The sequence below is a fragment of the Cloeon dipterum genome, chromosome 4, assembly GCF_949628265.1.
Source record: "Cloeon dipterum chromosome 4, ieCloDipt1.1, whole genome shotgun sequence".
Classification (NCBI taxonomy): Eukaryota; Metazoa; Arthropoda; class Insecta; order Ephemeroptera; family Baetidae; genus Cloeon; species Cloeon dipterum.
Window position 1 is genome coordinate 1,697,545 of NC_088789.1, and position 13,337 is coordinate 1,710,881.

The 13,337-nt window shown below is 39.6% G+C and overlaps 1 protein-coding gene across 1 annotated transcript in view; it reads right to left on the minus strand.

Moving 5' to 3' along the window:
* The window catches only part of fj (four-jointed), a 45,851-nt gene extending 38,869 nt beyond the window's left edge, over positions 1-6,982 (minus strand). The window contains exon 1 of the mRNA XM_065489007.1: positions 6,766-6,982. The gene's annotated coding sequence lies outside the window, so the exon portion shown is untranslated. The remainder of the gene's footprint in view (positions 1-6,765) is intronic.
* Between the last annotated feature and the right edge of the window lie 6,355 nt (positions 6,983-13,337).

Genomic DNA, 13,337 nt, shown 5'->3' on the forward strand with positions numbered 1-13,337 from the left:
ATTTAGAGCGAGGGAAATTGTTCTTGGAGAATGGATTGCAATTGCGAATAAAAATTATTTTTTGGCTAAATCAAACATCGAAATTATTAAATTAGATTTGTTACACTTAATATGGAAATTAAGACGGAAAAATTACATGATTTACATTTATACAATTAAGCAAATAGAACAAATTAAAATATTGAATGCTGTTCCAATAGGGAAATCAAATGTTTCATAAAAGATTTTCTACAGGAAATTATCCAGTATATTTAATCTAGTTTCTTACAAAAAACTCAATTGAAAGGGGAATTGGACGGAGAAGAAAAGTATCCACTTGAGATGAAATTAAAAAAAGAAGCAAATTCTTCATTTTAAGTTTCAAAGTTAGCTGTTCTGCAAAGTTGGAAATGTCCGGAAGTCTCTCTCAAATTTTCAAATGGACTTGTATTCCGTTTTAATGATTTTTTAGACGGACCATCTTAGATTTACAAATTTAAAATATTTGTCCTTTTGGTCTTATTTGTCGAGCGGAGTTCAGAAATTGCACACTGTCTAGCAAGTAGCACTTCCAGCACAATTATTAAAGTATTTCATTAATTTAGCAAATTACCAATTGCGCAAACCCTTAGTGTTTGAACCCACAAATAGATGGTGCCAGTGGATTCTTTTTAGATTTTAATGAACTTTTGCGCTGTGATTTAAAACTCTGTCCTGGTGCATTCTTCTTCTAGAATTATTTCTTTAGACGTGCTGAAAACAAAAACCAGTCCTGCCATTCGCGGTAGAAACGTCGGAAAATATTTTTTATTTAAAAATTGTGATTTTCACGATACTAAGGCGATTGGCTTAACCGATTTTGGTTTTCAGCACGTCAAAAGAAAACAAATTAAGTGAAAAATGCACAGTGATGGGATTGAGTCTTAAATCGCAGCGCAAAAACATTAAAATCGAAAATGTACGCTGGTACAATCTGTGAGCGGCTTCGAACACAAGGAATTGAAAAATATTTCCCACAATTTTTTTAACATTAAGCAATAACCCATTTCTAGGCTAGCAAATTTAATTTTGCTCCAGTTGGATTGACGCGTCTCGGAGCCGCTATAATCTGCGATCTGCGCGTCCGTGAAAAGCATAATAATTCCAATAATTTTTCCGAAACGCTGCACTTAAGATGCAAAAAAGCTGCTTCTTGCCGTGTTATTTTCCTGTGAGCGGTGTATGCATTAATGCATATTATGTCAGCCAATCGCAGCGCCGATCTGCACACACATCAAAACTGCTTTACATTCTGCCACTTTGGCATTCATGATTTTTTCCTGCGTTTCCACAGCACAGCGTCCGTCGCGTCCGTCCGTCCGACGACCACTTTGGAGCCTTCATTATTCATATCGGCAGCCATCATATTTCATGTACTTGTAATACAGATTTTTATTTTTTACATGCATTATTATTACGAAGGCTGTAAAGTATGCGCGTGTTGCCCTTGCTGCCGATCGAGCCGAGAGCCCAGGAACATTTTCTTGTCGCCCGCGTGATGCATATTTCATGCGTTATTTCTGCCAGTGTGTTGGCCTTTGTAATTAGGTACTACATGCAATTAATTATGGTAATTCGATATTAATGAGTCGTAAGTGACTTGCCAATCGCGGACCACACAGGAAACTTTTGCGCAATGACATTCGTAATTTTATATGGTAAATATTTCGATTTCTTCGGCTGTGAATTTTAGACGGTAGAAAATTTTTTCTGCGCTTTCAATCGTTGCGGGAATATTAAATGAGCACGAATCATACAATTTTATGCCATTTAAACCGAATAAAAGTGAAAACCCAACTTAAAATAATTTAAATTGGTTAAAAATCAAGAAGCAAAAGGCCATAATATTCCTTTTCGTGCCCGGATAATTTTCTCAAGGTTCCGTTTTTGGCTGAATTTTTTATTTACAATAATTTTTCAGTCTAAACGATATTTTCACACATGCTAACGCGTTCCAAAATATTTAGAAAGTTTATATTTCCATTTTCCAAACTCTTTGCAACGAGAAAAAATTTACATCTCGTTTGTAAGGAGTTTAAAAAGCTCAATTAATGTTCAGGTATGATTAAACTATGGTTAAAATAAAAAATTGAATGAAAATCAGTTTTCGATTTCTTTGTAAATGCTTCTAATTGTAAACAGGGAAATATGGACTGGAAATTTGTTGTTTAAAAATATTATTCTCTATTAGTTCGTTCATTTGGTAAATTTCTCCTTAAAAAAAATGATGATTATGTATTGACAATCGTACAAAAATGAGAGATTTCTCACAAAAAATGCTAAATTTTGAATCTACATTGTTCCTAAAACGGTCTACAATAAATTTTAAAATATACAAGACAAAATTTTTCATTTCTTCTCTGTAGAGGAAAATAAATCCACTGTATATCCAGCAGTATATTCATATTGACATGCTAATTTGCGTCCAATTTGTCAAAACACGAGTTCTTCAATTAACCGAGTGCGCACAAATTCAAATCGACAGCAGAAAATTGCAATTTCCCACACCCACCGTTTGGCTTTGAGAGCGAGGCGGGCGTAATTTATTGCCGTCGCAAGTCATCGGGCAAGTGCACAGAAGCAGGGGACATATATAATTTTTGAAGTCTCGGCTCGAAAAGATAATCCCTTATCAAGTTGAGGAGCAGAAAGAGACACGAATTAAACATATATTATTTTCTTAATGAATAAAATTTCCGCGAGTCACATTTTTTGCGTGTGGACGATAATTTTATGTATGTGTACGCGGCGCAGACAAATATCTGATACATAAATATTTAATGGGTGTGTTTTAAAATTAAGCGGCGGCGGCGGCTGCGGCAGCGGCGGCAGCGGCAGCAGATTTTTAACATCGCGCGCTCGCTCGCTCGCTCTCGAAATAATGTGTGTGTGTGTGTGTGCCCGCGCGGCCGAGCCCGGTTAAAAGTATTCGTCGTCGCTGAATATACATAACTCATTTGACTCTTAATCTTTTTCAGTCTCGTTTGCCTTTTCTTCCTCTGCCATCATTCCATTATTCCGCGCCTGACAAAAGCACGGGCCACTACAATCATTAAAAAAGCGACTAGCGCAATATATCATGTCGGCGTAAAATTCGGCCAATAAAATAATACTTACGCGAGTGGATTTTTGCGAAGGCGAGTGACACTCGCTTAGGCAATGGAATTCGGTTTATACACCATTTGTGTCTTGGTGGCCAGATGTCAGAAGGGCTCTCTAGCGCTGCTCGCCGACCGGATTCGCCTGATTCGCGCATTTTGACGCAATCATCCTGATTAATTGCACCGAGCGCAGAAATTGGACGCAAAGATCGTGATTTAAGAGAAAAACGCCTGCTAGAGATTCAATCTAGCAAATTTATTTTGATTCGGGATTTTTAATTCGTAGCAAACAAAATGAATGGAAAAGTGATTTTGGGCGCGCGGATTCAAATTTATTGCTGGTAGTCTAAAAGCGGCCGTTTTATGTAACAACATTCGAGAGATAGCCCTCGATGGTAATTACTAATTCTTTAAATGCCGCTCTGTGTGTGCGCTCTTTAAATAAAATACACAGACACTCACTGCTCATTTGAGTGCTTGATAATTTACAGCATTATAATAAGGTACGCTGGCTCGTCTTTTTCACTGGGTCCACTCTCGCGCGGCTCTCGCATGCTTGCTTGCTTGCTTGTATTTACAGTTAAATCTGCTTATATGCTCCTCGTCTTCTTCTTCTTCTTCTCTCTCTTGTGCAACTCTTCCTTGGAACGCGTTTCACTCGCTCATGCTCGATAGAAAAGAGCCTGCTCGATTTATAATTTTATTCGCTATGCTTTTGGCTACTGAACCCTTCATCGTAGTTTGTGCAATGTGGTTTTCGATTATTAATAATAAAATTTGTAATTTTGAGGTGTGCTTTTGATTAAGAAAATTTTATTCAATTTTTTTATTAAAGAGGCAAAAAATTAAAATTATTTGAATTGTTGGACGTAATGAACAATTTGTTCTACAATTTTCAACAGTTAAAAAAGGACCTGGCTACAGTAAAAATTCCAATTTTTGCAATTTTCTCAAAAAACAGCGTGTGAAACTTTTTAGAGAAACTATTTGTTGTGAAATAAAATACATACAATTACAAGTAAGGAGACAGACCTTACTAATTTAAATTCATGCTAACTTTCAGCAACATTTCTTAAAAAGAATTAGGTCGATTTGGGCTTTAACTGAATCGTAAGAGATAGGTTCATGCATTGACAACAAGCATTTTTTTGGATTTTCAAGTATAAATCTTCTTTAAATACGTAAACCTAAATTGTAAATAATTATTATATTTATTGTAAAATTATTGACTTAATATTATTTTATTCAAATAATGTAAATAATTTTGCTTTTATTAATTTTATTACAAAATATTTGTATATTTACTCTATATTTAAATTTATTTTAAATTTTAAAATATTTTTTGCATGATATTCCATAGTTATTAATGTTTTATAAATTTTGCCTCCTGCTTATTATTGATAACATGACATGGCGGTTCGCACTGCATTGGGAACAGGGCTAGCAAGTTGTTAAATTTAATAGTTTTAATTTCAGAGCAATATATGAGAAATGTATCAGCAGGTTAACATTTAATTTCCAATTAATAGTCGAGCGAGCTTTCTCATTATTTGTATAACATATATTCTGGGCTGAAATATTGCTCAATGCATTAATTACCAATCGATCTTGATAAATGACACCGCCGTCACTGCGTACCAGCAGTCGTCAATAAATTCAAATGCGACGTTAAACATAATTTATCGCTTTATTATTGGAATACAGGCACTTAGCTCTCACTCGCTCTCGCACATTCATAATCCCGTGAAATATAATATATTTTGTATTTGTAGAACGTTTGTTTTGCGCCGCGCGATCGGTGTGCCAACAAATAGCGTAATGACCGCGCCAGCTAATTAAAAGCGCAATAACTTATGATTTAATGTCGCGTCGCACGTTTCTGCTCGTGTTACACTCGTTCGAGCCGCAGATAAATTTTAATTAATGCGACTCCCAGCCGCTGCTAGCGAATCACTAGACCAGAAAAATACCGCAAAAAAATAATCCTCCGCGCAATTAACTTTTCAGAGATTGCTGTCACCGCCGCGCACAATTATTTAAAACCCTTAGATATATTCAAGGTGCGTTTCTCATTAGCACACAACGGTATACAATAATTTATTTATTTATAAGTATAAAACGCCTCCTCTGCATTGTTCGAGGCGCGATGGCAACAATGGAATGCACTTTTCAGCCAGGAGCTCTTTGCCACGCCATAAACACCAGAACACGCTGTAAAAAGCGCTCTTTTGTCGTAAAATTTTAGTACGCGTGCATTGAATCACAATTAAATCGGTATTTACAACCCGAGATGCTGCATGGAAACATAGACAAATTTATCGTTCAAATGAATTGCGTGCTGGCTGCAACACAATGAGTAATGGAAAAGGAGTGTCTTTGTGATTATTCAAGGTGAGATGCGTTGGAAATTGCTCAATCGCGCGCGATACTAAGTCAGCGCCATATGCAACTTTGTAAGGATGAAAAATGCACTCGGCCAACAAGATATTTGAATTCCGCATATCTTATGACACATCCAAGCCGCGCGGCGTAAGAAGCAGCAGCGGATCATAATGAGAAAAGCAAGCAGCCGCGATCTGGTCCCTGGCGCGCGAGATGCATTTCTGTGACGCTGATTAATTGACTTTTAACGGAGTGTGAGAGGAGCAGCGAAATATTTATAAATGTGTTATACACACAGACACACACACACACTCGAAAAGCAGCTGGGAATAAATAATAACCTTTTGATGATCTCGCTGGATTCGTTTGAAATTTTCGATTCTGGCCGGACAAAAAGCTGGCAGATCGATCCGACAATGGCGAGAGCGTGTGTGGTTTTAATTTAATTATCGAGCGCGCGCGGCGCAGTAGCCACTCTGTTACACTCTCTCGGGTAATTACCTCAACACGTATTATATTTGATAATAACACGTTTGCACCGCGCTCTAAACTCAATACCGAGATAAATGAGTTATGATGATGATGATGGACCCCGCGCTCTCCTGATGGTTTTTTACGAGCTGTTACTCCGAAATGAAGAGCGCCAAGTGCGCCCTGCCTGCTCCGCCAATTACTAAAATTGGCTCCGATCCAGTCAGGTCTCTAAGTAAGCAAAGACCAGAAAAACGATTGAAAAAGAAGAACAACTAATTTTTCTAGAAATCGACTCACGCAGAAAAAAAAGGTTTCGTCCGTAACATATGCGCTCGGAGGACTAAACAAAACATTCCTGAATCGCTGATTTCCAAGAGATAAGCTGCCAAACACAACGGCATTTACAATCTGCACGGGGCAGCAGACAAATCTGCTCGATGCTGAGAGCCAAATTCGTTTCACGCGCCCTCCAGCAATGCGGATAGGGCTGCATGCGGCGAATTTAAGAGACGACAGCAGGTGCTGGCGAATAAAAATTGCAAATGAATTTCGGTTTTGACCCTTTGGGCACACGCTCGCTCTCTCGCATTTTTGCGCTGGATCGTGCGTCCGAGTGAGCTAGTGAGATTATCCGACACAACTTTTCTTTCCGGCTGTGCACGAAGTGGTTTCAAACCCGAGAAGTGTGCATCCAATTAGACGAGCCGCCTTGACAAATGGTCACGAAAACTTGTCGATGTTTTTTAAAGATTCTAATTAAATTCAATTATTTGATTCGAATGGTACTCACCAAAAGGTGTCCTTCGAGCACTCGGCACAAGTGAAAACAGTTTGCAGAAGTGCAGATTCCCTGCTCGGCGGCGTAAACAAAGTGGCACGAAACGAACACTAGGTGCAAACCACGCAGCAATTCGTGAAAATTGTTGCAAATGCGCTGGAGATGAGCAGCGGTGCGCACAATCAGTCAGAGAAACATGTGAGAGGTGCGAGTGGCAATCTGACTGTAAGCGAGAGCACCGCGAACACTCCCTGGGCCGACCTTAACGCCGGTGCTGCCACCTGCGCCCCCACCCTTTCCCACACCTCGCGGCTCGACCCTTCTGCCGCTTCTCCTCTCTCTCTCTTCTCATTATAATAGCACCGCACAGGCAGCATTGTCTATTAATTTTATTACATTGCCCTCCTCTGCCGGCCTTGCCGTGCGATAATTTATTATTTTTCGCTAATCGAAAGTAATTACTTAAGACAACAATTAATTAAAAGTACATCAATCTTGTTCAACTTCCGCGCTTGGTCCACCGGCCGGGGGACTGGATATTGGGTTACAGCCCGATGATTTCGGCCGGTTATTGATTTCTGAGTGAGGTGTAAGGCGAGACCGCGCGCTACTCCGAGCATGGCTTCGACCTGACTGCTGAGGATTTTGGTTCAGAAATTTATCTGCGCAGAGAACGTTGCCCACGGAGGCAAATTAGACGACGGGAATTATCAAAAATCGAGCGTCTGCTGCTAACTCATCTTGAAATGTAGATCGCGTAATGAAAATTGAGCCGCGATGAAATCTGGAAATAAATTAGCGCACCGAGGGCAGTCATATTTATGAAGGCACGTAGGTACTGGCCTTATGTACATACGTGTATTTTTGTTCTTGGCGAGCGGGGATAATGTATGTAGCTGGCAAGAAAGAAAACATCTTGTAAGTGGTTTGAAGAGCGACAATTTAAATTGTGAACCCATAGGTTTACCCACAAGCTGGTTCTCCTTGGTAGCATTTTGGCTGTGGTAGTTCAGATAAGCATCAAAGAATTTATGATATAAAAATTTATTCTCCATTGCTCGGAAACGTTCGCTGGCTGGCTGGCTGGCTCGTCGCTGCCGCTCGGCCCCGGCAAATACTGTACATATATTTATACTTTCGTATTATAGGTATCAAGAGGAGAGTGGCGCGGTGAAAAATATTTGTGCGGCTTATTATTTTGCAGCCAGAGCCGGCGGGATTCCAAAATTTAATCCCACACGCTTCTCACCTTCTGCGCTGGACCTGCTTTTTGACAAATTGTGCTACGTGGAGAAGAAGAAGAGTTCGCGAAACTGCTCTAAAATTATTTTCTAGATTTATACGTGTCCTTTATTTTGTCTGATCGATTAGTTTTGTTTTGATATGGACTGGTGACGTAAATTGGTTTGTAAGCTGCTTCCTTTTAAACCTTAAATGTCAATGTTTTTGTCTAAATTGACTAAAAATCTGTAGATTTTGATTCGCTAGTAGACATTTTGGCCACAGTTTTAATTTTGAAGGAAATTTTTCATGCAAAAAGGGAATAAAAATGATGCTTTCGCTGTCACCGTTTTCGGTAGGTTGGCTGGGTATCAATTCAGACGTCCCTTCAACCCTCCCCCTAACCACCCCTTCAACACTATTCCAAACTGAAAAAACGTTAAATATTCCATTTTAAAATATTCCTGGTTTTTTTTGCAATCTTCTGCACTTCAATTTTTTCACTTTTTATGATTATTATTATTTATTCTCACACTTTGTCATAATACATTAATGTTATCACAAGTCAAATGCATATATATAAATCATGTGAGAAAGGGCGACACTTCAGGAAAACACGTTACTAAGACCCTGCCCTTGCGGACAAAGCCGAAGTGAGCCCAGAAAATTTGTCAGTCCATTCCTGAGACTGATTTTTGAAGTTTTAATCAGACAGCAGGCCAGATAGGATTGGTTGAAGGGTTGATTGAGGGAACAATTGGAATAACTTTTGACTTGGGTCCCTCCCAGAAAAGGATAAATGATCCACAGTATAATTTATCTCAACAAGGTCTATTTCAAATCGTGATTTATTTTATTCTTTCGTGCTTTTGGAGCACCCCTGCTCGTCAAGAAAATGACATTTAGCCATAAAAACATCGGGAAAATGCAAAATTTTAGCCGAAAAACGTTAATCGGGCTAAAATGATGTCTAAAAACCGTCAATTTCGCACCAAACAACAGTCTAAAAATAGCTGACTATTTAAAAAAACACCGTCTTACTTTCACAGCCCTATATAGATCAAGTAGGTATTTTGCTTTTGCAACTGAACACGACAGTTTGTGCCTTCGGGTTGAGGTAACATTAGACATGAAAGCTGCCTGCTCAAAACTGGATGCCCCCTTTACAATAATGAACGCACGCGGGCAGTATCCCATGGACGGGCTTGCTTGCTTTTTATTTTCTGATAAGGTTGACATCTTTTACACGTCGTTAACTCCTAAAACAGATATTCGTTCATCTCATGAAAATCTATCTGCGCGCCCGCCGTCCCCTTGAGCACGGCAGAAAGAAGATCGAGCGACCAACTGGCTGGCTGGCTGGCTGCACGGGCCTGCTCATCTACCTGCGCCTAATTTACTGTTTTTTAATAACTTTATCGGACGGCATTTCGTGTCCCCTGATATAAGGTGACATAACATTCTGTTCTCGTCACAAAAAGAGGCCGAAACACCGGCTTTTGATGTTGCTTTACACCCTTCATTAATCAAACGCACGCGCGCGCGCGATTCCTCCACAACGTTTCATTCAGTGGAAACACTAAAACTATATAGGTTTCGAAACTATATCAGTAGGGTCAGGAATTAAAAAGATGATAGACTACATGATCGAGTTAAATAATTTAGAGGAAAACATGCATTTTCTTCCAAAATTTGTAACTTTTTAGATTGTGTATGAGATTTTAAAAAAATTATACCGAGTTAAAAAAATACACAACATGGTAAAATTGCCTCAATACCATTTCGGAGTTCTTGCTAGGTTTAAAGGCTTAATTTTTTTATTGAAACCCTTAATAAAGTAGAAAAATAATAACAAACACAAAAATTTCCAATTTGGGTGGGAAAACATTTCAAATTAGTCCTTAAAGAGGATTATTACTGCAAAATCCTGAAAAATGCATGTTACCAATGCTGAACTCTTCTTTTAGGATTATTTAATTGAAGCCAAAATTAGCACTGCAAATTTCATAGAAAAGTGGCTGCAAATGGTGAGGACTGTCTCCTTACTTGAAATCCTATTTTATTTCACAGCAAAGAGTTTCCATAAAAACGCTGTTGGACAGATCTCGACGAGAGGAATAGAAATCTGCAAAGAAAATATGGTTAATCGCTGGAAATTGTGCAGAAAATTTAAAAAATTGGAATTTTTACTGTTAAATTGTTGAACAAATTGTTTATTAAAATAATTTTCAACTGTAACCATGTATCAATCCACTTTAAGAGGCTAAGAAGTAACTACTGCTGTGTCCCAGATCATGCAATTTTATTAAACTGTCAATGTGTGTACAGACGGTGTAATTTATTTGACTTTGCCTTGGAAATCAGCGTGATACATCGATCAACGTACATTATTATGCATGACATGCCCAGAGTAACGCCGCTTTTCATCATATCTCAACTTTCTTTCCGATCAAACGATGAAAATTGCTCAAACACGTATATGATTTAGAGTTTCTTCTTTTTTACACGAAACATTTATGACTTGATCTCACATTTTCAATGGAGTTCCCGAAGGAAGAAAAAATAATTACAGACGTCGTTCGTTTGTGCTTTGTGCGCGAATAAAAAATTATTATAATATTTCTTCTCACACAGTAATCATTAAGTACAAGCGCGTAATTGCAAATTCTGCAGCCCGTTCGCAATTTCTGAAACTGATTTCAGACGCTGATAGACGACCATTATTATATACTTTTACGCACAAACATGAGAGACCCTGCCTCTCGGCCTCTGCAAGTCTGCACTCGCGCTTGGTAACTTTTATTAATACTTGCTCAATGTATGCAAATTATTGTGGAAATAAATGCTTCAACGTGAATATAACTAAAAAACAATCGTCTAACCAATACAGATTTTCATGAATGTGAATATTTCTATCAATAATAGAATTCAGGCCTGTAAGAACATTAAAGACCGTCTTTGACGAAGTTTCTGAGCAAACCAATCGATTCTTGAGGGTCATATTAGGTAAAAATGGAAATTTTTCCGACAAAAAGGTGCAGCGCGACGTGCGAACTTTTTCCCCGCCAAAACAATATGAATGCGAGAATTGCGCATGCGTCAGAGCTAGTTTGAGCACTTGCAGAGAGACCGCAGCTGTACGAATGACTTCTTTGTCAGATCCAGCCAGCTCTGACGCATGCGCACTTCTCGCATTCATATTGTTTTGGCGGAAAAAAGGTTCGCACGTCGCGCTGTACATTTTGGTCGGAAAAAAGTGTACACTTCACCTAATTCGACCCTCAAGAATCGATTGGTGTGCTCAGAAACCTCGTCAAAGACGGTCTTTAATTAAAATTCATGGTTAAACGGGGTCATTCAAACAGATATGGAAATAAATAATTTTAATGATCAAGGCTATTTCTGATTTATCTGTCCATGAGTTATAAAACTCACAACAATCTTGCAATAAAACCGAGAGACGCCGGCTATCGGGATAAAAGTTGATATTTATTAACAAGCAGTCGCAGTTGACGTGATGCTCAGCTGCGAAACCCGCAAAAATACACATTGTTTGCACAATCGTCGCACGCCCACTTTTATATATTATTTGCAGGACGCGCGCGGCTGTGGCCAATAAACGACGGAAAATGAAGCATGCCGAGGCAAGATCGTCCGTCTGATTTTATTCATCTCTGGTCGGCGCGCAGCTCATTAATTTTTTAGCGCAAGCGAGCGAGCGAGAGCATCTTCGCCGCGCGGCTTAACGGGCATTAGCCGCGCAGCCGGTCGGCATCGAGATTTATTGGCAGACTGTGTAAATTGACCGTCACACTTGAAAAGATCAGGGTTCAAATCCCATGCATCTCCGCAGCAAAAGTGCACGCCGCGTGGGCGGCAAACTAGTTTTTTAACACAGAAGGCTGGAAATAAAAATCGCAGGTGAATTTCACGCGCGCGACGGCCTCCATTCACGCCGCCGAGAATGGGAAAAACAATAAAACGCGGAGAAAAAGGCTCAGTGTGTGTGTGTGTGGTGTTGCACTTATTTCTCGTCTTTTATCACCGGGCTGCATGTGTGCGAGTTTTATTATGACACGCAAACAATTCAATGTCACTCGCGCGCTGACCACATGCTCTCTCTCTCTCTCTCTCTCTCTCTCTCTCTCTCTCTCTCTCTCTCTCTCTCTCTCTCTCTCTCTCTCTCTCTCTCTCTCTCTCTCTCTCTCTCTCTCTCTCTCTCTCTCTCTGCAGGGCTGCTGCAGCATTTTTTTAAACCTATGACTTTCTGCCTCCCAGGTTGGCAATCTTTCAAGCAGATAAAGCTCCGTGTTCGTCGCTGCACCACACGGTGCGCGCAGACGACAAACCCGATCCACACCCCTCTCTGGGGACACCGATTCCACTTTCACTGCGCTGACTCAACTCGAGTGCACTTTGAAACGCAAATCTGGCGAGCAAACTGCTGTCCGGCTCTCACAATTTTTGGTGTTGGTGTGGTTTTTGTCGAATAAGAGTCGAAGGCGTTGGAAAAATCGCGAAAAGTGGCTCCTGGACCGATCTCAGGGTGGAGTACCCTGGAAAAGGTCGTAAGGGTAGGTCAGGTTGTAGGGCTCGGCAAGTCAATTCGTTTGAGTTCTCGTTACTTGAAATTCATCAACATGTCGAATTTTAACAAAAATAAAACCATTTTCGCCTTTGCACTTTCCGAGTCTGCAGGCGGACACCGCAAAAAACGAAATTTAATTTTTGTATGAGCGCCAATAACCTCAAAATCGGTCTCCAGACCAGTGTCAGGCCTACGTGTGGATATCACAGTAAAGATCGAAATATTGGTCGTCGTGCGGGAAAAATGGCGAATATTCAATTCCCAATATTATTACGGAGGATATGTCCAAAAAAACACAATTTTTGAGCTCCAAACCCCTATTTTTCCCTCAATTTTCGAGATAAATGGACGAATTTAGTGTCAAAAGACACGCAATTAAATTCTTCAGAGGGTCCATTCTGTATCATTTTATTTTTTGTCCTGGATTGGAGATATTGCTGGCGGAAGCCGAAATGGGTGATAAAACACCTAAAAATCACTATTTCGGCCTTTAAACTTAGATTGTCTTTAAAAATCCCAAAAATCATTCATTTGAAACCTATCTGCAATCGCCAGGTGGCATCACCGGGAAATATAAATTTTTGGAAAAATTGAATTTTTCCAAATTTTGACTTTCAAAAAATCGCAGTAAATCGAAAAACAGCCCGATTTTAGAAAACCGCACACGGGAGGACGTGCCCAACTAAGGGGTTTTGTAATGTCACACAACACATTTTTGGCCTTTAAAAATGAATAAATCGGCTCCTATGCGTTTTACAGTGTTCGTTTTTGACTC